Raw genomic sequence first — 24920 nt, 5'->3', positions numbered from 1 at the left:
CGCATGACTTCCTTGGAAGCATGGTCGGGTTATAAAAGGTCATGTAAGTAAAGGGTCTGGCACAGGGTGAGGCACGAAGTGGAAACAGTATGAGGCAGCAAGTCTGGGCGTCCTGTCATTCCAGAACATAGCCAGAGGGGGAGTGTTCAGTGACAGTAGATAATCTAGTCCTTTTCTTGGCCTTTTTCTCCACTGGCTCCCATCACCATGCCTTTGTTTTGCGCACACAGTCTGTGGGATACAACTGTTATCTCTGCCTGTTACCTAAGATGAAATCCTTTCTCCTGGGAGAGTTGGTTGCACTTTCCTGCACCTCTGAGATGCTTTGAAGCCTGATCCACAAAGAGTGACTTCTCTACCTTCTGTCTCTGTTCTAGACTGAAGTGTATAAGTAGTAAAAGTGGACCTAATGCCTCCCTCAGGACAACAAAAAGAATTGAATGGAGAGTGGAAGGGGAATTATTTTTTTCCATTGGTGGTGGTACCACCAGGAATGTTACCAAAAAATAGAACCACTTCAGCTTTTTGGAGACCAGTGGACAGGGGTCTCGAGAAAGGCAGCAGCGCCACGAGCAATAGGGGTATGGGATGAAGAGATACAAACTAACTGCTATGCGTAACATAGATAAGCAACCAGGATATACTGTATAGCACTGGGAGTTATAGCCATTATCTTGTAATGAAACTAATTTTGAAACTAATATAATATTGTAAATCAGCTATACTTCAATAAAAAAACAAAAGAAGTACCTCCTCCCCACCCCCAGAAAGGTTCTTTCTCTGTCTTCTTGGGGCAGGGGCAAGGTAGATGCACCAAGCAGCCAAGTTTCTGCTCCTAAGTCTGCTAAGTTCCTGCTATTAAGTTTCTTCTGTGACCAGGCTCCTCTAGACACCTCCTCTGGCCCCCTAGGGACTCCATACCGGAAGCAAACCCTCTTACCTGATGAATGGTGTGAGCTCCTTATGGCCAGTTGTGGTGTTCTATTAAGTTTAAGACTCCTCTCTAATTTTTGAATTGTCAAACTCAGTTGAATTAAAACAGCAGCTCTGAGGGGTTTATGAACCCCTGTAGTAGCATCAGGTGGGATAGTGTCACCTTGGTTGACGGGCAGGTCTTATCAAGCCAAAGGTATTAACTAGTTCAGAGGAAGAGCTACCCTAGACTTAGTAGCTTTCTTCTCTTTTTTGAAAAAAGAGTCTCATTGCCAGGGATAATTTGAAAATCACTGGAGAATTTGAGCTTTACACCCTAAAAGCTATGTGATCTCGGTCAGGTTACTTAACCGCTCTGAGCCTTAGTTCACTCTCCCTAGCGTGGGACAGCATGACTTCCTTGGAAGCATGGTCGGGTTATAAAAGGTCATGTAAGTAAAGGGTCTGGCACAAAGTGGAAACAGTATAAGACAGCAAGTCTGGGCGTCCTGGCATTCCAAAACATAGCCAGATGGGGAGTGTTAAATGACAACAGAAAACCCAGTCCTTTCCTTGGCCTTTTTCATTTTGATGTTTTGAAACATCCATGAAGGTATCTTAATAAAACTGAAAGTTGAACACTTGAATGCCTGACAGTGACAAATAATCAGCTTCCCAAACATAGTTCATAACTCAGCTGTGTATCTAGATATTACTTTCCGGTCTCTCTGAAAATACTGATCAATAAAGTATGAGCTGTCAGGCTCAAAACCCAATAAGTGTCTTCAGTTTCAATTTTTAATGTTTTAGTAAATCACATTTGGTTGGCATAGAGATAAAAATGAATATCAGAAAGTGGTGAATACTGTCTTCATTATGAGTACAGAGGATTATCATTCTCTTTTAAAAATTTTCTGAATAATTCTGGCAAATATTAAAACTTTGAGGGCCAGTGGACCCAAAGAATTTTACAGGAATAATATATTCAAATGATATGAAAAAAGAAGAAATCATTTCTTAAGTACTTTCTCAACATTGTAAGTTGTTTTTATAGTTACTTTATAAAAAGTAAATTTATTCTTTATGAATTTATTTTAGTTTATTATAAACATTTGTCATGGTACTGAAGTTTTGATAAACATACCTTTCTAAAGGCTGCAATGTGGTCTGCTACCAACGTTTTTAAATTATAGTTTTTAATTAATTAAAAAGGAAATATTGATTCTTGTGATATTTAAAACTTTCCTTTGCAATTTCTTTGCAATCTTGGGAAAGAAAAGCATGTTTTTCAGATGTATCATTGGATATTTTGGAATTTTTTTAATGAAGCTTAACATTTAAAGTGAAGATCAGATCACACTTATTAACTTGTCAAGGGGCAGATAACGATCCCTGAAAGTTTTCTGAAGGAATTTTTTTCTCTTAGAAGCTTCACGGTGTCAGACACTTTGGGATTATTTTTGCTTTTCTTCTAATATTACAACAGTTAACATTTGGAGTACATTTATTATCTTTTCGTAAAAGGATTTATCTTTATTAGCATCTCATCCAGTGGTAGAGAGAAACACAGCAAGATTGTCAGGTTTAATACAATCTTTTGGATATAAATATGGAAGAAAGTAGTCAGAAAAAAGTCTTTATCTAGAAAGGGGATTTTCTTTGTTAACATTTTGCTCCATGCATGCATTTTGGGGGAATTATCAGTTATGAAGACCACATGATAAAACTTTTAATTTCTTATAGCCTGAAGCTACTGCAAGGTCTGATGGGGACCAGGGCTCCTTACTGGGACTCTGTGCCTGGAGGTGAGTGAGCGACAGTGTGGGATGACATCAGGGCCCTGGAGGACGTTGTCGCCTGGAAGGTGGCTTTTTACGATTATTTTTATTATCTGTTTATTCTTTCAGGGATCTAACAGAGTTCCTTTAAATTCCTAACAGTTTATTGTCAGGGATTTGGCAGGCCATTTCTTTTGTTAACCTGATTATATAAAGCAGTTGTCTTATGTTGCCAAATCAAAGCTTCTCCAGTAAATACTTTTAATGCACAATAAAGATAGGCCGCTACTCTGGTGAAACACTCACTGTAAAAAAGTTTGCAGACCATTTTGTTGAGGAGGCTCTTTAGCAGGATTGCGCCTCATTTCTCCAGGTCTTTGCTCTCCACCCAAATCCCCAAAAGAAAATGCCCTTAATTAGAAGCTCATTGTCGAAAAGAAAAATTAATCTCTCTGCACTTCTGTAATTTTAAAACTACATTATGTTCTGCTTGGAATGAAAAGAGGTCTGTAACCTTGCAACCACTGATCTTGCCTGTCATTTTCCTTTTTGAAAACCTTTTCTAAGAGTCTGAGCCTCAACTAACTCATAACGCTATGTAATCTCACATTATTATAAATAAACCATTAGAAGAATTTTCAGCTGAGTTTTTCGGGGTGACGTTTTGCCCTTTGGTCGTGCTTTGAAATGCAAAATGAACAGTTGAGAATATTATCCTTCAGTTGAGAAAGAAACTCCTGTTTTTCTGAAATCATATTGATATTCTAAGGAAAATTGTTAATATATTTGTGAGCAAAGGGCTCTTACATTTACATTATCTAGAATTTTCCTGTATTCTTTATTTCACTCATGTGTATGTATCTGGGTTTATACAGCAACTGTATAGTCGTTGGGAAAAATATAAAGTATGGAAAAGTATCTCACCCTTTTAGGGCAGAAAAGAAACCATAGGTCTTTAAAAGCTACTCTAGGTCATTGGCATTGAAACACTTTTTCTCCCACCTCCCCACAGCCAAAAAAAAAAAAAAAAAAAAAAAAACCAAAAAGAAGAGGAAGAAAGAAAGAAAAAAGAAACTAGTAAAAATGTAATCTCAGCAGGTATGACCTTGGAACATTTTATAGTAAATTTGCTTTGCAAATTTTGCTTTGTTATTTTAAAACTTGTGCTCAAAAGTCAGTATTCCTTTTTCTTCCACAGCGGCAGTTGAAAGCCAGATCCTTTTATAGATTTCCCTGCAGGACTCCCAGGCACTCCCTCACTGAGAACCTATTTCTAAATCGGAAACCTTTCAGCTGTGTTGAAGGCAGTCTCACATCATGGCTCATTCATCAATAATCCTCTGATGCTATTAAAGTGAGTGGGTAGGAGAAGGCCCTTTAATTGTCAATTCTAAGAGGATGTGACCTTTATGATCCATTCTAGCTCTATCATCTTGTGATAGTATGTCTTCCTTATGTGAAGTTGGTGGTGCAAGACTCTGAAATGCACGAAAAGAAAGGAGGGGTTACCTGTCTGTAACTGTCCCCCAGCCCTATTGTGTTTATCATAAAAATATCAGTCACATAACAACATTAAAGGCCTTTGGGAAAATTCCCATAATTCCTTTGTAGCAGAAAGGCTGTTTTGTTTGGGTGGGGTTTTAAAAGCATAGGTCATTGGGTGTGGTCTTATGAGTGTGGTCATGTGGACTCAACCACATGACTTTTCAAGTTTGTTTACAAATGGTTGAGCCAAGGAGACTCAAATCTGTAGAGGGAACTCTAGATCAAAATCATGGTACAAAAAAAAAAAAAAAAAAAAATCATGGTACAGTTTCCATACTCTTAACTGTGTTTCCCTGGAACAGTTATAGGTGAGGCTCTTTGGCTACTGGATTTGGGAATATTTAGGTTTAAACTTTTTTGTTTTAGAGATTTTCTGATATATTCATTGTTTTGTATATTTATTAGGTTTAAATTTTCTGGCTAGAGTGACTCAGAGTCCTGTCCAATTGTTTTCTCTTTGGAAGTTTCAAAAATTCTGTTTGCCTTTGTGAAAGTAAGAAAGAATGCAAAGATGTGAAGGGTAGGTATTCCAGTGTCACAGAGAATTGAAAATTTACAGTTAGTTTCCACTTCTCAGGATAATTTTCCTTTCACAGGTGGACATTTTCATAATGAGTATATGGGAGTGGAAGGGAGAAAGGCAAGTTCCACCCAGGAAAGAGGAGAGTGAAATTTTAAATGTTAGTAACATCCTTATACTGTACACTAGTGGAGATCATCATGTCCACTTCAGTAATCTCCAAATGAAGAGGCCGTGAGGGAACTGATGTTTAGGTGAGCAATAAGGCCTGACTAAGATGTTGCAAAATGTGAAAGGAACTAGGATTATTCTGGAAAAGAGAAAGTTTATATTAATAGCTTTCAAATGTAAGAATCAGATACCTCCCTCTTTAGGGAAAAAACAATTCGAAAGGAAATGTGCTTAAATTACAACATTAGGAAATTAGCTATATAGACACTTCCTAAGTTGATAACCTGCATAATGAATGATCAAGAGCGGTATTATACCTGTCCTTAGGGAAAATGGGACCTATTTTCAAAGTATGACAATTCATTGCTTAGATAAGTTCAGTGTCTGTTGATGTTACATGTGCATTCTTGATTATGTGTGTTTTCACTCCCTAATCTAAACTCATATAGCCCTATTTTTTCTACTTCTGATAAGGTGATTGATTTAGTGAGCGGCATAATTAGATAACCATGCTTTCTCAATCTTGTCACTAGAAAAATGACTATTAATTTTTATGTATGTAAGTACATATTTGATTTTTTAAAATAATTCCAGTACTTAAAAAATATGTGCATCAACCAGTTATAAACACTAAAATCACTAAGACTGAAAAAAAGAAGCATTTCAGTATCCTTACAGAAAGCATATTTATTGCAGTTTATGTGAATTACATCAACTTCTGCAGGTATGTGTGCTTACAAAATCATATAACTCATGGCACTCACTGAATGGTGGTAATTTTAACACTGATCATTACGTTTAAGGAGAAGACAAGAAAACTTATTTAAAAAGCAACTGCTCATCATTAATCTAATAAAGGTAAACTGAATATTAGTATAAAATAAACATAATATGAAAATACTACTATATTCTAGCTTCATTATGTTTAGATAATTAGATAAGCCAATGATATTTTCATGGCCTCTCAACAAATTAGAACCTTAGGATATAATTTTAGGTTATAACTATAGATTGTTGGATTTGGGTAGACTATAGAAGACCTTCTAATATAGTCCTCTGATTTTACATATGAGAGAACAAAGATTTAGAATTGGGATCCAGTCATACTGCAAGATATTAGTGGAATATTAGTGGAAGCAGGAAGCAGATCGGGATGGGCCTGAGGGGTCTCCTGATTCTCAGCCCAGGGCATGTTCTACTGTAGTGCACTGTCCAGAATGCTAGGTGTAGACTTTGGAAAGGGCACTGAAGGCACATGCTGGGAATAATGATGAGCAGAGTAGATATATCAGTGCTTGTACCATTAGGGGAAGAGGGAGGTGTGAGCCTGCAGAAAAGGATTAAGGAAAGCTAGGAGCAGGAACTTTGATTCACCAAGCCAGCTCCACTGTACATGACCCCTGTGAAAGGTGGCCTTTCCAAATAGAAAGGTAAATATTACCTTAGAACTTGAACTTCATCTTTCTGTGAAGGAAAATGCCTCACATTTGTTAGTATGTACTCTGTGTACCTTGCTAGGTACTTTGTCCATACCTTCTCACTTGATTCTCACTGCACCATGTGAGGTAACAATTGTGCATCTAAGAATATTCTAGAAAAGTGAAGGAACTTGTCCTTGGTTGCTCATCGAGTAAGGGGTCTGTCACTGGAGCTCTTGCTCCTTTGACATTATGTTGCCTCCCTTAACCCACAACTGTATCATCTTATAAAAAATTGAAAGTAAATGTTATATACTTGAGAGTAATATATAAGGTTAATGTGGATCCCGGGGCCCTCCACCAAAAATTTTTGAATATGATAGGAGGAAAGCAGTGATACAACTCCAGAATTTTGAGAAACCATTACTTTTAGATATAGGAGATCACAGCCAGATTTTAACACCATCAATAGATTCTGATGATTCACTGAATTTCAGATTTTCTCAGAAATTTCAAACTTTCTCAGTAAAATTTCCAGGTTAGTTGTGCGAAGTAAAGGACATATGTTCAGACTTCTGTGGGCTCATTACATGGGCCCACTTTGTCACAATAAAGCTATAAATTCTCCACCCAGTTCTTTGTTAATATGCTTCCTTAGGAAGGTTTAACCAGGTAAAAATTGCTCATATTGACAATTGAGTTACTAATAAAAGTTATTCTGCTTACAAGTACATTAAGCACACCTCAAGGACAGCCAGAAGTGTTTTGATTTCTTGGATGTTCTGGTTAACTAAAAATTACTCTGAATGCTTTATCAGTTTCCAAAAAACAGTATGAAAAATTAAATGCCCAACAGCCTTCAAACTATTTTTGACTATATAATTTAATTTTTCTTTGATTATAAAATTTCAGCCCTGATAGACATGATTATAAACCATACAATTTTACTTATTTTATCTCAGTTGTTTGGATTCTGGAGAAACGAGATCTTATTATACCTCTCAGTCATCCAGTTATTTTTTTTCTTTTTCTTTTATTTTCTTTTACTTTATTTTCATTGAAGTGTAGGTAATTTATAATGTTGTGATCGTTTCAGGTGTATACAGCAAAGTGTTTCAGTTATACATATATATATTTATTCTTTTTCAGATTCTTTTCCATTACAGGTTATTACAAGATATTGAGTATGGTTCCCTGTGCTATACAGTAGGACCTTGTTGTTTATCTATTTTATATGTAGTAGTGTGTATCTGCTAATCCTGAACTCCTAATCTATCCCTATCCCCAACCCTCCAGTCATCTAGTTTTAACCAAGAAGCATTCTGAAGTTCTTCACTGTAGCTGAATAGCAAACTTGACAGAGTCCCATTTTGGTGAAATGACGGGTGCCTTTTGCCATGTCGGGTGAGTGTGAGCTGCATTCTGCAGGGTGCTATCGTGCAGAGGGCAGGAGGAGAAGAGGGTGACACACCACTTTCTGTGTGGTCTGAAGTATGTCATTTGATCTCAGCGAGCCATTAATGAATTGACAAAGTGAGGCTAGTACTACCTGCTTCACTGGATTACTCTGAGGTTTAAATGATAAAGCATGTGAAAAAGCTTGCTAAGTTAGCATTCTTTATACCCTTAAGAGTGTGAACCCTGCCTTTCTTATGAATATTTCTCCTCCATATCATGGGGGGATTGCATTGCATATAGTAGGTGCTTAATAAATGCTGATAATGGATTGGGACTGTGAAAAAAATACTGCTCAGCAAGGAACACGGGTCCACTAAGATCAGATATCCACTCATTTCCTGGCAGATTCCTTCTGATGGAATCCACTCCAATGTTGAGGTTGCTCTGATCCTCCAAGGCAGCCTTGAGTGTTTGGTCCGTCTGCCCTGGACTTTGCTCTCCTTCATTAGAGCAGGATTTCTCAACCTTCCCACTATTGGTTGTTTGGACCAGATAATCCTTTGTTGTGGAAGGTCGTCCTGTGCATTTTAGGATGTTTAGTCACATCTGCCAGGAACTTCAGCGTTAAGAGCAGACCAAGTTGAACAGTAAAAAATACCTCCTGACATTGCCTCTTGTCGCCTGGGGACAAAGTTGCCAGCAGTTGAGAATCACTGTATACAGCAGTCCTGCAGCATCGCTGGATTTGTATGTAATAATCAGCTTGCCTGTGCCTTCTCCCAACCAGACTGCCAGCCCCTAGGAGGCTGCACTGTGTCTTTCTCTGAGCCTCAGCTCCCACACAGGGCAGAGGTGCATTGAATATGGAAAGAAAAGGAAAAGACACTTAAAGAACTAATCAGTTATAGTAACTGTGTTGGTTCATTATATGAATTTTTTGTTTTCTTCTGGACCAAAAGGGCAAGGACCCGCCGTAATCTCAAGTCTCTTTTCTGAAACCATTAGTGCTACCACCTTCTTCTCAATCTTCCTTTCCCCCATGCCCTGATCGTTGACAGAATTATGCAGTGTGTTCACTCAAAGCGGCATTGGATACTTGAGACTTTAGGCTTCAAGGTCCAGGCAGAGATCAAAGGCGCCTCTTTCTCTCCACCTCTTTTTTTAAACTTTATAACACTTTCTGCACCCAGGCTCCAAATACCACCTGTACCCTGAAGATTCCTAAACATGTATCTTTAGCTTAGAACCTCCCTATTAATTCCAGAATCATGTTTCCTAGCCCTACTAGAGATCTTCTCTTATATATTTCACAAACTCTGGAAACAAAAACCCAACCTGTATCCAGATGAACTCATGATCTTACTTCCTTGCCCCTTTTCAACTTCCTTCAGGATTCTTTATCCCAGGGACTGGTGCAGGGCTCTGGAGTCAGAATCTTCCTTTGTTCTTTGATAACTCAGTGACCTTGGGCATATTATTTCTCCTCTTGTTGCCTCGTTGCCCTCCTCTGTCAAACAGATACCGATCTTCCAGGGTTATTGTGAAGATCAAATTAAGTAATGCATGTAAATCACTTAGAAAATATTGCCTTGCCTGCTTAATAAATGGTAGATGTTGTTATTGTCCAAAAACATGCCTTCACCAGGTACCTGAGAACCATCTCTTACTCCTTCGCTCACTATTCCCCTGGTCCCACCCAGCAAATCCCTACAAATCCCTTTTGTTAATCCCACCTGTCATTTCAGTTCAGTGTGGCCCATTCTTATCCATTTTAAGTGCAATGGCTTCAGTGAAGGCTTTGGTCCTTTCTTGCTTAGATAGTTACAGCAGTCCTTAAAACCAGCCTTTCTGCCTCTAGTTTCACCTTCAGCCTATCTGTTCGTTGTCTTGCTTCCTGGGTGGGGATACTCCTTAGTGTTTCCCATTGCCTTTATAATGAAGGTCAGCCTCTCAAGCATGACGTAGATGGCCCTTGGTGACCTGCTTACCTTTCAGGCTCACCATGGGTAATATCCCAACATGCTTTAGCAATCAGACCCTAACATGCCAGGTTCACTCATGCTTCCATGCCTATGCCAACTGTCCCCTCCTCTTTGTTTCTTCTCTTTTCTTTGTTAAGCTAACATCTATTCATCTTTAAGTCAAAGTTCCATTGTCTCTTCATCTTAGAAGCAGTACTTGACCACCCTTTGCTGAAATAATTTCTCCACTATGTGCCTGTGCTCTTACCATAGTAACACTCTGCATAGGTATCTTCTGGCACTTACTATGATGACTTATGTTTCTTGATTGTGTTTCCCACTAAATTGTGATTTATTTATTTATTTTTTTTTTTGGCCTTGCCACACAGCTTGTGGGATCTTAGTTCCCTGACCAGGGATGGAACCTGAGCCCTCAGCAGTGAAAGCACGGAGTCCTAACCACTGGACCACCAGGGAATTCCCTAAATTGTCAATTTTTGACATTGCATCCATTTTGATTTCTCATTCATTTTGGTTTCTCTAGTGAGTAGCTCATTTCTTGGCACATAATAAGGTGACGACTATAAATAACTACTATTTATAGTTGAGCAAAGCTAGGATTCCATAAGATTGAGTCAGGCAGCGTAGACTTACAAAACTGCAGGAACAAAATTGAATCAGAATAAATTGACAGAAGTAACCAGCAAAATTTGGAATGAAGAAACCATGTTGGTATCTCTATTGGATAGAATCCAGTGGTCAGTAGATACAGAAGCTTAAAGCTGAGATCAAGTTAGAAGTCTTAACTGAGAAAGCTCATCTGTAATAGATAATAGCGGGAGGAATTCCAAAGGGTCTGGGTGTTAAGGCATGCTGCCTTCTTTTACTGTCGCTGAGAACGAGGAAGAAACACCAGAAGGAAAAGTGAATCAATGCTTATAATAGAGTGCTATTTAAAAAGGTACACACCTAGTGTTATGGCAACAGAGATGAAGTAATTTTGCAACAAATGGAGTCATTGCCTGGGGGCCAGAAATGACCAGCTCAGACATCAAAGGCACATGTGCAGTGGGCAGATGTTTTACAGCAGTTTCAAGCCTCCAGTGCCAGCAACAGCCGTGTGTAAAGAGCCTGATCAAAGATGGTGTTCAGCGGGCCACAATGCCTTGGGGTCACATGGCCCGAGCCACAAAAGGTGCCAGTGTTTCGTCATTTTCTACCTAAGCGTTTTTAGACTAGTTCGCTGCTAAAAGCGGTAGTCTCAAGAGTCCTTTTTCAGGAAGATCATTTTTCAGGCCTGACATACAAAGCGGGGAAACATGGTGTACAGCTTTCTCAACATTAAGGAGATGACCAAAATATCATTTAGTGACATCACTAATTATTTTAACCCATGATTCCATCGAAGGAACCATGTTGCTTTCTGGTTGGGCAAAGGAACACATTTCTTTGTTGTTCAAATATGTGCCTTTTATAAATTACATTTGAAAAACCTCTAGTCATGTTTTATCGTTTGAAATGTCATCTCATCTTCTCAGGAAGGATTTCTCTTCCTCTTTTTGATTTGACATATGGAACAGCACATGTTTCCCTTCAATTAGAGTAATGAACAAGTTTCCACACCCGTTATTTGTGCATTGCTTTGTCACTGAGGTGAAATAGCAGTGAATCGCATCCCTGGTTGTGTTTAAGGGATTCAGTAAACTGTATTTGTGAGTCAGCTGTTAGAGTTTGACGTCAATATTCATCCATTTCTGAAAAACCTTATACCAACCCCAGGAGATTTGGATCTTGACTGCTCTGTGTGGAAAACGCCAACACCCTTCCTCTAAACCCAGCCGAGAATCTGTAAGCCTGGGACTGCTTCAAGGGGAATGCAGAGCTGATGCGCAAGAAAGACCTTTTATCAAGGCTTGATCTGATTTTGCTGTCTCACAACTGTCACACTGAAATTCCCTTCCGTTCCTGCAGAAGGGAATACTTACTTCTGCCAGCAGGTTCCTGCCAGGAGCTGGAATGCATCCCTGTAAATACTCAGAGTAGCGGGGGTGGAAGAGCTTTCTTCTCTCCCCACGCTGCTTCTGCTTCTGGCAAAGGTTTGGGTATTGGCAGGGGCGCCCCGCCTCTGCACAGTCTGCTCTTGGAGGTGGGGAATTCCTCTTACTTCCAATTACCAGTTTCTTTACACGTGGGAGGACATTTTTGGGCACGGATTAGCCTCTTCGCTTCATGTCTGGCTGACAGTGCCCTTGCTGATTTATTTTTTGGCATTTTTTATGCATTTGTTAAGATGTCAAATGGTACATACAGAGCATTGGAGTGAAGGCTGAATTTACATTCTGGAGCTTCCAGTAGGCATGGGATGTTAGAAGTTCTCTCTTTGGAATGAAAGTTACAGTACTGGGTAAACAGAGGGTAGTGGGTGTGATTTACTTGCCTTCTCGCAAAAGTCTCAAGACCCTTTAGTGAACAGTGGATCACAGAATCCTAAGCTTGTAAGTGGGTCAGGATTTGAAAGTTCATGCGATCTATTGCCACGTGATCTATTGCCTTCATTGAGGCTGAGAACACTTAAGTGACTTACCTATGGCCACCCAGCTGGCCTGTGCTAGAACCTACACCAGAATACTGGTCTTTTCTCTTTGTCTTGCATTATTTTCACTGTATCTCAATGCTTTGAAAGTAGTGAGCACTCAGTACATTTTATTAGGTGTATCGAATACCTTCATTGTTGTTTCTGCATATAGGATGAAAAAAAAACCCCTTATCCCTTTCCCCACAAAAAACAATCCTGACTAGCTGCATAGCCATACTAGATGGATTGGCTATAATTGCAGCTAGATTGAGTTGCCTGGAAAAAGGGTCATTTCAGTAGTTTTCCCTTCTCCCAAGTGGTTGGAACCCTTAGTTGAAATGCCAGCCAGCTGAAACATGTCAAAATCAATCTGTAATTTTGGAGCAGTTCCAATCACCTGCCCTGGACAGTCTGTTCCATTATACTATCTGAAACATTAATAGCACATTTGTGAAGGCATACTCAGGAAAAACAGATCTCACAAATTTTTTCTTCAGAGGGAATGATTACGTAAACAACTAATTTGAGTGAAAGTAGCTCAGAAAATATTTCAGATTCTGGCTGAGAATCTTAAATGCTTAATTAAGTAATTTTTACAAAGCTCTTATGAAACCTGGTATTAGGAAGTGATTTTTTAAAAACAAAAGGTTAATAAACTATATATCTGTTCATAACAATTGCTTTTAAATTCACTGGTCAGCTGGGAAAGGTTTCGCTGGTAGTGATGTTAGAAGAGGCTCGCCACTCATTTCCTTGACTGGACTGTGTTATGTATTCAAGAAGGTTACTAGCTGGATCAAAGTCTGATTGAATTTTCTTTTTAAAACACTGATCTTCTGACTTGTAGTTTAGTGCCCTTTACCTTAGAGCCCATGATTTTATTTTATTTTATTTATTTATTTACTTTGGCCACTCCATGCAGCATGTGGAATCTTAGTTCTCTGACCAGGGACCGAACTCACGCCCCCTGTGTTGGAAGCACGGAGTCTTAACCACTGGACTGCCAGGGAAATCCCCTGATTGAATTTAAAGCAAATGCTACATATAATGGTAGTTAAAACATAGAGACCATAATGGTGTGGTCTTTTTTGACGGTAGTTCTAAAAAGGGCAGGGATATCAATTTTGTGGTGGTGCCCTTAGTGGCTAAAACTTAACACTTTAACGTCTTCATCTTCCTCCCTGGACTAAGTATGAAAATGCTAATAAGGGACATTTGGTGTTGAAATCATTTTCAAACAAAAGTATCAGACATACTTTAATTATGAACTTGTGTGCAAAATCTATACGGTTTACATTTTTAGGGGCCTTAAAAATATCAGCGAAAGCTTTAAAAAACGTTCTCCACTCTCAGACTTTATATTTATTAGTGTTTCTGACATTTATGGACATGGGGCCCGCAATTTCTTACACATAGTGGGTGTTCTGCAGATACTGGGAGGTGATAATATTAAAAGATTTTAAAAATTTAAGGAAAATCTTTTGCACCAACTTTTTATCTATGTATTTTCTAAAATTTACTTTATTGAAATATAGTTGATTTACAATGTTGTGTTAGTTTCAGGTGTACAGCAAAGTGATTCAGTTATACACATATATACATTCTTTTTCATAATGGTTTACCACAGGATATTGAATATAGTTCCTTGTGCTATACAGTAGGACCTTGTTTGTTTATCCATTCTATATAGAGTAGTTTGCATCTACTAATCCCAAACTCCCACTCCCTCCCTCCCCCACCTCCCTTGGCAACCACAAATCTGTTCTATAGGTCTGTGGGTCTGTTTCTGTTTTGTAGATAAGTTCATCTGTGTCATACTTTAGATTCCACATATAAGTGATATCATATGGTATTTGTCTTTCTCTTTCTGACTTCACTTAGTATGATAATCTCTAGGTCCATCCATGTTGCTGCAAATGGCATTATTTCATTCTTTTTTATGGCTGAGTAGTATTCCATTGTATATATGTACCACATCTTTATCCATTCATCTGTCAATGGACATTTAGGTTGTTTCCATGTCTTGGCTATTGTATTATTTATGTATTTTTGTTTGCTTATATCTTTATTGGAATTTTGAGAAAATCCTCAGACATTTTGGGCTTTGACCAGTTTTTTTTTTGAACTAAGAATATTCCAAATTGGTGAGATAAAAGTTATAAAAAAATCAAATTTCCCAAGAGGAAATGAGGGAGTTGGTTTTTGAGACTGTTGTTGTTGGTTTTGTGAAAATAATACTCAACTTTTCTCTTAAAAAACAAATCAGATAATTTAGAAAAGTATAAAGAAATAAATACAAGTCAGTGCAACCTTCATACTCCAAATCTGCAGTGGCTTAATTTCATATTATTTCTGTCACTGGCAGCCTTGCTTCTCTCCTTCTATCTCTAGGTGCAGCTGCACCAGGTAAAAACATTTGGGAAAAGCACATGGATGGAACATTCTATCTTATATTCCTCACACTAATGGTCCCCCCCATGCTGAGAAGTATCTGACATGTGACTGCATTAGTGATCGCTAATTACTACTTTGAATTCTGTTGATAAATGTAACAGAACATTCACAATAATTAATTTTTGATGACAGCAGATCACAGATTTCCTTTCCCATTGTTCAGACAGAATGCATGACCAAAGAAGATATCACTCCCATACCAAGCAAATTCTAGATATGTAGAATAATGGAGTCTTCTTTGTTATTGTTATTATTTTGATAAATGGTGTCCAGACATAGTTCTCTCTTTTTTTACCTTTGAGGAAATTTTTTCCTTCTAACTTACATTGGTGATCGCTTATATGATCACAGTGTTATTGGAAGAAGCAAATTGTATGTTTAATATTATAAAATTTTGAAAAAGAAATGTGTACTCTTTGATAGCTTGTATTTTTAAATGCAAAAGCATGAATCATTCTACGATTTTTGAGTGAATCATTCTTTTTTTAAAAATTTAATTAATTAATTTATTTATTGGCTGTGTTGGGTCTTCATTGCTGCACGCGGGCTTTCTCTAGTTGTGGCGAGCAGGGGCTACTCTTTGTTGCAGTGCGTGGGCTTCTCATTGCGGTGGCTTCTCTTGTGGCAGAGCACGGGCTCTAGGCATGTGGGCTTCAGTAGTTGTGGCTCGCGGGCATTAGAGTGCAGGCTCGGTAGTTGTGGCGCATGGGCTTAGTTGCTCCACAGCATGAGGGATCTTCCTGGACCAGGGCTCGAACCTGTGTCCCCTGCGTTGGCAGATGGATTCTCAACCATTCTCTTCCCTTGCCACCAGGGAAGCCCGAATCATTCTTATTATGGAAACTTTGAAGAATTGCTTTACTTAAATCCACTACTGCAGCAGTTTGTTTTGATTTCTTCCTACCATTCACTTTCCATTAGTTGATTTGGTGTCATGGTAGGAGAGTCATTTTAAGAAGGAGAAATTATGTGCATCACATCCTTGTGAACAGTCACTCACCTCTGACAGCTGGATTGCTCAGGGCTGCTGGAGACAATGCCACAACCTTGCACATCACTGCCCTTACACAGTTGTGGTCTCCAGCCCTGGGTGTGCTTTCAGCACTGCTCAGAGGTCCTCTTGGGAGCCTCTTGTCCTCTTCCTATGCCAGCTCATACCGCCCTCCCCAGGTTTCCTCACGCACTGCTTCCTGGTCCAGATGACAGACTTGCTTACCACCTCACTGGACCACAGCCTCTCTATGTATTGGACAGACCCATATGAAATTGCCAATGTTTGACTGGTTTTGACTTGCAAAGTCAGCAGTTGCATCTGCCTCAAGCTAATGCGTGCTTCTTTTCATATTTTCATCCTCTGTCATTCCCTGACTTCTAATAAGGAATAGATGACCCTCTTTTCCAAGGTTCATTCATCCGTCTCAGGAACCCATAAATCGTTGCTCTTCTGGGATCCACCTCCAACAGTTATCCTTGTCTTTTCATAACTTCCACTTCTAACTTTCACCTTGGATCCTTTTCATTAATATATAATATAGCCAAGTCATTTCTGTCCTTTTATTTGATTTTGAAAACTATATACAACATACCACATGTATAAAGGAGAAATATAAAATGTATGCGCAGTTTAAAGATTAACAGTATAACACACACAACCTAGCTTAAAACTAGACCCTTTCCAATACATCTGAACCACTTGTGTGCTCTGATCCTCTTCCTTCTCTCCCTCAAACAATATCCTGAATTTTATATTATTTTCTCCCTTTTCTTTATTGTTTAATCACATGTGTATGTATCTCTTAAAAATCTTTTTGCATCTGAAAATGCTTAAACATATTTTAAGTACCTTCAGAATAACAATAATAGAAGCAAAATTAATTGGAAAAAATCTTACCGAATGTTTCCTTTTATCCAGGGATTCAATTCACTTTGGAATGTGACAGGTATCAAGATTGTGAAATATGACACATGTTTGGCATCAGGATTAATAACTTCTTCTCATTTGGGCCAGGATCTTACTTCAGTAGGATTGCTGTGCTTAAGAGATATATTTTGTCTGCATTAGCAAAGATTATTAAAATAATGATCTAGGTAATTCAAAACCAAAACGTTTGTTGCCTAAATTATCTCTATTCTATAATTATCTCAATAATTTAACATCAATTACACCTTTACATGAAGATACTCTTTACATCTGTGTACACCTATGTACATGAAGATTCCTATGTACATGAAGATACTCGATTTGGCCAATCTCATAAATGCCTACGATGTTTAAAACACTGATTCGGGCTGTAAGAAACCCAGCAATGAATAGGAGAGATAGCCCTCAAGTTGCCGCCAATCTAGAGGAGAAAAAACCCAAAGTAGACAAATAATTTATATTGCAAATCAGCCTACAAATGGCATTTAAGAAACAGAAAAGGTATATAAAGGTTCATGTGAAAAGGGAGCTTGACTCTCACAAAATTTGAGACTTAATTTTCTTTTGAAGCAGATTTAAGACTACGTCTCAGACCTGATTTTTGAATTTTCTGTCCTCTATCCTTTTATTTTTATATAACAACTGTGTTGACGTATTACTTACATACCATCGGTATTCTAACACTTGTGATAAATTCAGTTCATTCATCAAACTTGTGTTGGTACTTACTATGCTCCACTACAAAGTGCAGGCATACAAAGCTTGATAAGATGTGGTTGAGAAGTTCAGAGCAGTAAGGAGATAGATGTGAAAACCGTGGGATGGAGAGCGGGGGAAAGATTAAGAGTTTGGGATTAGCAGATTCAAACTATTATATTTAGGATGGATAAACAACAAGATCCAACTGTATAGCACAGGGAGCTATACTCAGTATCCTGTGATAAACCATAATGGAAAATAATATGAAAAAGGATACAGATATGTATAACTGAATCACTTTGCTGTACAGCAGAAGTTAAACACAACATTGTAAATCAATTATACTTCAATAAAATTTTAAAAAAAGAGACCGTATTCCTAGTACAGTGTAAGTGCCCCAGTGTACACAACACTGTAGTGACCCAGTGGAGAGAGGCAGGCGGGAGCTCTGATTAGATCAGGTTGCACAGGCTTCAGGACCCAGTGGGGCTCTTAAAGGATGACTAGAAACTTACCAGAGGGACACAGAAGGCGAGTGTTCCAAGTTTTCTGCCCAGGTGACATTTTTCATGGATTTTTCTCCAACGACACCTGGGGCTGGCGAAAGTCTATGACAGACCTTTTCCCAGACGTTTTGATTAGTTCTAGCCTTGCTCTGGTCTCCACCCTGCATCCTCGGATCCTGACCTCCTATTTCTTACCTACTTTCCTCGAATTCGGACTCTAGGTTCTGGATGCCTCCAGAGCCCAGAATGGATTTGTCAGGTGTTGCAGCTTAGATGGGGTTGGGGAATCAGACACAACAGGAAAGAAAGGAGCGTGTGAAGAGTCAGAGAAGCAAAACTGGCATGCGGCATGTGGGGCATGAGTAAATACGCCTGGCTGGAGCATAGGTAGGATGCTTATGAAGAAGAGGTGGAAATGGAGTTGACCAGAAAAAGCAGGGTCCAGATCCTGAAAGAACATATGTGCTTTGCTGAGGAGTTTGGACATGATTAGGTCGAAATGGGAGAACCCTGAAAGGCTTTCAAGTAGCAGAATGACATGAAAGACTTGCGTAGTAAGTATATTCATACTGTTTAACTAGTTTTATTGTTTCTGCATTGAAGCCGTTGATGAGTTTGCTGTTCTGACCTCCCTTCAGGAGGGAACTGCTGTAGGAGTAGTTAGCCAACAGCCGGCAGGTGCCACGTCTTCTGATCTGCCACAGCATCCCCTCAGGGCCACACTCTCCGAGGGCTGCTCCCAGGGTAATGACTGAGCAGGGCGGGGCCTGGGGCCAGGCCAGTTCTGCCCAACGGGGACTCTTCCAGTGGGTGGTCTGCTTGAGGCTGGGCTGGCAGAGACTTTCTCAGAGCCGTACACATCCGAGTCTCCTCCTATTCAATCCTTCTCCTTCTTTTCATGGGTGCCAGGGGTTTATGATGGTCTCAGGCTTCCTCTGTCTATTCCTGAATCCCTCGCGCTTTATCTGTCAGGTGTTTCCCCCAGTAATCTCTTTTAGTTCTAATTCTGTCTTGACATTGGCTTTCCATAGGACATGAACTGACAAATGATGCCTCAAAGCCTACTTTTAAATTTTAGTCTGTATCTTTAAGTGGTTCTTTATACTTTTACTCTCTGAACTAGCATGCTTTCCTTTATACGAAATACACTGTTTTATGAAGTCAGAGGTAATCTTAAATAAATGATCTCAGGACAGTTTGGACTCGCGGGCATGCCAAGCTTCTCTGCACAAGTTTGTCATTACAACTACCTGGGATCTGACAGGCTTCTGAGGAACTAGGGCAGAACTGGCAGCCTTGCTTAGTTCTACTTAGTAATGTATTTCCTATATCCCATCGTGGCAGGATTGGCTCAGGTTCAAAGAGTTGATGAACAGGAAATGCTTCAGACAGAAAGGATTTTTTTTCCTGACTGTCACTCTTATAAAGTATTTTGATATCTCATGACTAGCAGGTGGTTAGATAAAAGAGGAAGATAATTCAGCATCTTAAAAGCCCGTGACCTAGCATTTGGGAGGACAGGATTAATTATAGCAAATCACTGTATGGTTTTTGAGGCAGTGTTTCTCTCTAGAATATTGTGCCTTATATATGAAAAGCACTTCCTCTCTCTCTCTTTAATAAAAATATCACTTTAAGTAAAAACAGTGAATCATGTTCTTGAAGTAGGTTGTGATCTTCAAACATGAGAAAAATATGGAAGTTAATTTTTTGTTTTTAGAAGGTCTGTCATATTGCAGTTTATATAATATGGCTAACAGCAAAATTGTGCACTACATTTATTTAAAATTAAATGCTAGGTTGAGTATCAAGATTTTTGAAACTAAAATGAATTTGTTTGAGTTAAGTTGTAGAATTGAGCATTATCTAATCTCCTGGGCAGACTTTCAAGTGTTCCTGTGATCAGAGGTCTTTTGTGAATTCTCTGTGAACGGGGATTCCCTGTGTGGTCCAGGATTTAAGGAGGGATTGAGGACCAACCTCATGGTTTTAGCTGCACTGCTTTGCTCTCATTTTACACACAGACTCTCTTAAGTGACAACTAAAAGGCTGACAGAAATTCAAATGGATTCAAACTATGCAGAATGATAAAATGTTAAATACCTTTAACATTAACTTTTCCATTAAGAAATACATATCTATTAAGTCCTAATGATCTAACTGGAATTGTGGGCATTATCTAGTAAGTTCTCATTTAAAGAGAATACATAGTAGTTGCTTAAATGTGAAAATAACCATGTGAAGAAAAATCTCCTATTTCTGTGAACTTACTTAATAGTGCTAAGAAGTTTATCTGGTGAAAGGATTTTGTGTGATATAATTTTGCAGTATCAAGACCCATGCACAATTGAGATGTTGCTCCTGTTCATGTGGCATATCCCTTCTTTAAAAAAAGCTAAATGATAATCAGTGAACATGACAAGAGTGATTACTTCAAAAGCCCAAGTGAAATACTGATGAACTTATGTCTTAATTCTGATAAGATTGAATTTCGGGGGCATGACCTTCTTATTCAATTAAGAATAAGTTATTAATCATAAAGATCAGATCAGAAGTAAATGAAAAAGAAATGAAGGAAACAATGGCAAAGATCAATAAAACTAAAAGCTGGTTATTTGAGAAGATAAACAAAATTGATAAACCATTAGCCAGACTCATCAAGAAAAAAAGGGAGAAGACTCAAATCAGTAGAATTAGAAATGAAAAAGGAGAAGTCACAACTGACACTGCAGAAATACAAAGGGTCATGAGAGATTAGTTACTACAAGCAACTATATGCCAATAAAATGGACAACCTGGAAGAAATGGACAAATTCTTAGAAAAGCACAACCTTCCAAGACTGAACCAGGAAGAAATAGAAAATATAAACAGACCAGTCATAAGCACTGAAATTGATTAAAAATCTTCCAACAAACAAAAGTCCATGACCAGATGGCTTCACAGGTGAATTCTATCAAACATTTAGAAAAGAGCTAACACCTATCCTTCTCAAACTCTTCCAAAATATAGCAGAGGGAGGAACACTCTCAAACTCATTCTACGAGGCCACCATCACCCTGATACCAAAACCAGACAAAGATGTCACAAAGAAAGAAAACTACAGGCCAATATCACTGATGAACATAGATGCAAAAATCCTCAACAAAATACTAGCAAACAGAATCCAACAGCACATTAAAAGGATCATACACCATGATCAAGTGGGGTTTATCCCAGGAATGCAAGGATTCTTCAATATATGCAAATCAATCAATGTGATACACCATATTAACAAACTGAACAATAAAAACCATATGATCATCTCAATAGATGCAGAAAAAGCTTTTGACAAAATGCAACACCCATTTATGATAAAAACCCTCCAGAAACTTAGAGGGAACTTACCTCAACATAATAAAGGCCATATATGACAAATCCACAGCCAACATCGTCCTCAATGGTGAAAAACTGAAACCATTTCCACTAAGATCAGAAACAAGACAAGGTTGCCCACTCTCACCACTATTATTCAACATTGTTTTGGAAGTTTTAGCCACAACAATCAGAGAAGAAAAAGAAATAAAAGGAATCCAAATCAGAAAAGAAGAAGTAAAGTTGTCACTGTTTGCAGATGACATGATACTATACACAGAGCATCCTAAAGATGCCACCAGAAAACTACTAGAGCTAGTCAATGAATTTGGTAAAGTAGCAGGATACAAAATTAATGCACAGAAATCTCTTGCATTTCTATACACTAATGATGAAAAATCTGAAAGTGAAATTAAGGAAACACTCCCATTTACCATTGCAACAAAAAGAATAAAATACCTAGGAATAAACCTACCTAGGGAGACAAAAGACCTGTATGCAGAAAACTATAAGACACTGATGAAAGAAAGTAAAGATGATACAAACAGAGGGAGAGATATACCATGTTCTTGGATTGGAAGAATCAACATTGTGAAAATGACTATACTACCCAAAGCAATCTACAGATTCAGTGTAATCCCTATGAAACTACCACTGCCATTTTTCACAGAACTAGAACAAAAAATTTCACAATCTGTATGGAAACTCAAAAGACCTTGAATAGCTAAAGCAATCTTGAGACAGAAAAACGGAGCTGGAGGAATCAGGCTCCCTGATTTCAGACTATACTACAAAGCTACAGTAATCAAGACAGTATGGTACTGGCACAAGAACAGAAATATAGATCAATGGAACAGGATAGAAAACCCAGAGATAAACCCACGCACATATGGTCACCTTATTTTTGATAAAGGAGGCAAGAATGTACAATGGAGAAAAGACAGCTTCTTCAATAAGTGGTGCTGGGAAAACTGGACAGCTACATCTAACAGAATGAAATTAGAACACTCCCTAACACCATACACAAAAATAAAGTCAAAATGGATTAAAGACCTAAGTGTAAGGCCAGACACTATAAAATTCTTAGAGGAAAACATAGGCAGAACACTCTATGACATAAATCACAGCAAGATTCTTTTTGACCCACCTCCTAGAGAAATGGAAATAAAAACAAAAATAAACAAATGGGACCTAATGAAACTTAAAAGCTTTTGCACAGCAAAGGAAGCCATAAACTAGACGAAAAGACAACCCTCAGAATGGGAGAAAATATTTGCAAATGAAGCAACTGACAAAGGATTAATCTCCAAAATTTACAAGCAGCTCATGCAGCTCGATATCAAAAAAACAAACAACCCAATCCAAAAATGGGCAGAAGACATGAATAGACATTTCTCAAAGAAGATATACAGATTGCCAACAAACACATGAAAGAATACTCAACATCATTAATCATTAGAGAAATGCAAATCAAAACTACAATGAGTTATCACCTCACACTGGTCAGAATGGCCATCATCAAAAAATCTACAAACAATAAATGCTGGAGAGGGTGTGGAGAAAAGGGAACCCTCTTGCACTGTTGGTGGGAATGTAAATTGATACAGCCACTATGGAGAACAGTATGGAGGTTCCTTAAAAAACTAAAAATGGAACCACCATACGACCCAGCAATCCCACTACTGGGCATATACCCTGAGAAAACCATAATTCAAAAGAAGTCATGTACCACAATGTTCTTTGCAGCTCTATTTACAATAGCTAGGACATGGAAGCAACCTAAGTGTCCATCGACAGATGAATGGATAAAGAAGATGTGGCGCATATATACAATGGAATATTACTCAACCATAAAAAGAAACAAAATTGAATTATTTGTAGTGAGGTGGATGGACCTAGAGTCTGTCATACAGAGTGAAGTAAGTCAGAAAGAGAAAAACAAATACCGTATGCTAACACATATATATGGAATCTAAAAAAAAAAGTCATGAAGAATCTAGGGGCAGGACGGGAATAAAGACACAGATCTACTAGAGAATGGACTTGAGGACACAGGGAGGGTGAAGGGTAAGCTGAGACAAAGTGAGAGAATGGCAAGGACATATATACACTACCAAATGTAAAACCGATAGCTAGTGAGATGCAGCCGCATAGAACAGAGAGATCAGCTCGATGCTTTGTGACCACGTGGGATAGGGATGGTGGGAGGGCGGGAGACGCAAGCGGGAAGAGATATGGGGATATATGTATATGTATAGCTGATTCACTTTGTCATAAAGCAGAAACTCACACACCATTGTAACCAATTATTCTCCAATAAAGATGTTTAAAAAAAAAAGAATAAGTTATTAGTGATGTCACAGGTCTAGGGAAACCACAGTGGATTGTAGACTTGGCTACTATCGGGAGGCTGCCTTTGTCAAGTGGAATTTTTGGAAAACTCAATATGGCATCTCACATTGACACTCGAGATTTGTTTCAAACCAGTTAATTGACTATGTTGGGATGAGTGGATGGGGCACTAAATCAAATCAATGCCATTTTGGGAAGTGTTTATTTTTTTAAAATCTCATGCTTACAGAAATTTTGCAAGTATAGTACAAAGAACATTTTGTCCTAAGCCACTTGAAAATAACTTATTGGCATGATACCTTCACCTATAATATAACCATCAAATTCAAAACATTCACATTGGTACATTCTACCGTCTAATTTTCTGACCCTATTCAAGTTTTGCCAGTTGTCTCTATAACGTAAAGGATCTAGTCCAGAATCATGTGTTGGATTCAGTGGTCATGTCTCTTTAGTCTCCTTCCATCTGGAATGTTTCTTTAGTCTTTGCTAGACTTTCATGATCTTGAAAGGCCAGTTATTGTAAGATGTCTCTCGCTGTGGGTTTGTCTGATGCTTCCTTGTTGTTAGATTCAGGTTTGTTGGGAATATCACAGAAGTGTTGTTGAGGTGGAAAATCACTTCTCCTTTACTGTCTTTAGTTCAGTGTTTGGAGGCCTTTGAATTAAACTGACAAAAGACAGATTAGCGAGAGGAAAGAAAAACAGATTTAATGCACGTATGCACGGGAGTTCTCAAAGAAATGTTACTCAAAGAGGCAGTTAGGATTTGGGGCTTACATACCATGTTAATAGAGAATCGGGAGGGCCAGAGGGATACTTCTGGGAGAGCAAATAACTTCTTAGAAGGGAAGTGGAGAGAAAGGGCACTTAAGGAAAAACAAATGACATTTTGGAAAGATAAATGGGCCTTAGGAGAATGGGTAGGATATGTAATAGTTTTGTGACAGTATGTTTGGCTGTAGTGCCAACTTCTCTTTCTGAAAGAGAAGATTGGAGTTGTTGCCAGGGATGGGATTTATGACAATTGAATTTTTTGAGTTCTTTTGAGAAGCTCTGCTTTTAGGCAGATAAGGGATTTCAGGAACTCAAATTACTTTAGCTTAAAATAATTTTTATGCCAGAGTGGCTTATTCTGGATCCCTTCATGGCACTGTATTATGTCATTTGGTGTGTGATTTCAATTCATCTCATGATAATGATGTTCACTTTGATCCCTTGATAAAGGGGTGTGTGCCACTGTAAAGTTTCACATTGTTTTCCATTTTTAGTTAATAAGTATTTTGTGAGGGGTACTTTGAATTTATGCCAGTACCTTTCAAGGTACACATATGTGAGTTTATATTATTGTGGTCTCAT

At 38.4% G+C, this 24920-nt stretch overlaps 1 protein-coding gene across 3 annotated transcripts in view; it reads left to right on the top strand.

Moving 5' to 3' along the window:
* Positions 1-24920, top strand: part of TMEM200A (transmembrane protein 200A) — a 71688-nt gene that overhangs the window by 18053 nt on the left and 28715 nt on the right. Inside the window, exons 1-2 of one of the 3 annotated variants that reach the window (XM_057528102.1) lie at positions 3703-3788; positions 3889-4044. The exons of 1 other annotated variant lie outside the window; for it this stretch is intronic. The gene's annotated coding sequence lies outside the window, so the exon portion shown is untranslated. Of the gene's footprint in view, positions 1-2655; positions 2718-3702; positions 3789-3888; positions 4045-24920 lie in introns of those variants that run through there. One more of the 3 variants, XM_057528100.1, reaches the window with a different exon arrangement.

This window comes from Balaenoptera acutorostrata, chromosome 14 (genome assembly GCF_949987535.1).
Source record: "Balaenoptera acutorostrata chromosome 14, mBalAcu1.1, whole genome shotgun sequence".
Classification (NCBI taxonomy): domain Eukaryota; kingdom Metazoa; phylum Chordata; class Mammalia; order Artiodactyla; family Balaenopteridae; genus Balaenoptera; species Balaenoptera acutorostrata.
This window is presented reverse-complemented; position numbering and strand designations above follow the sequence as displayed.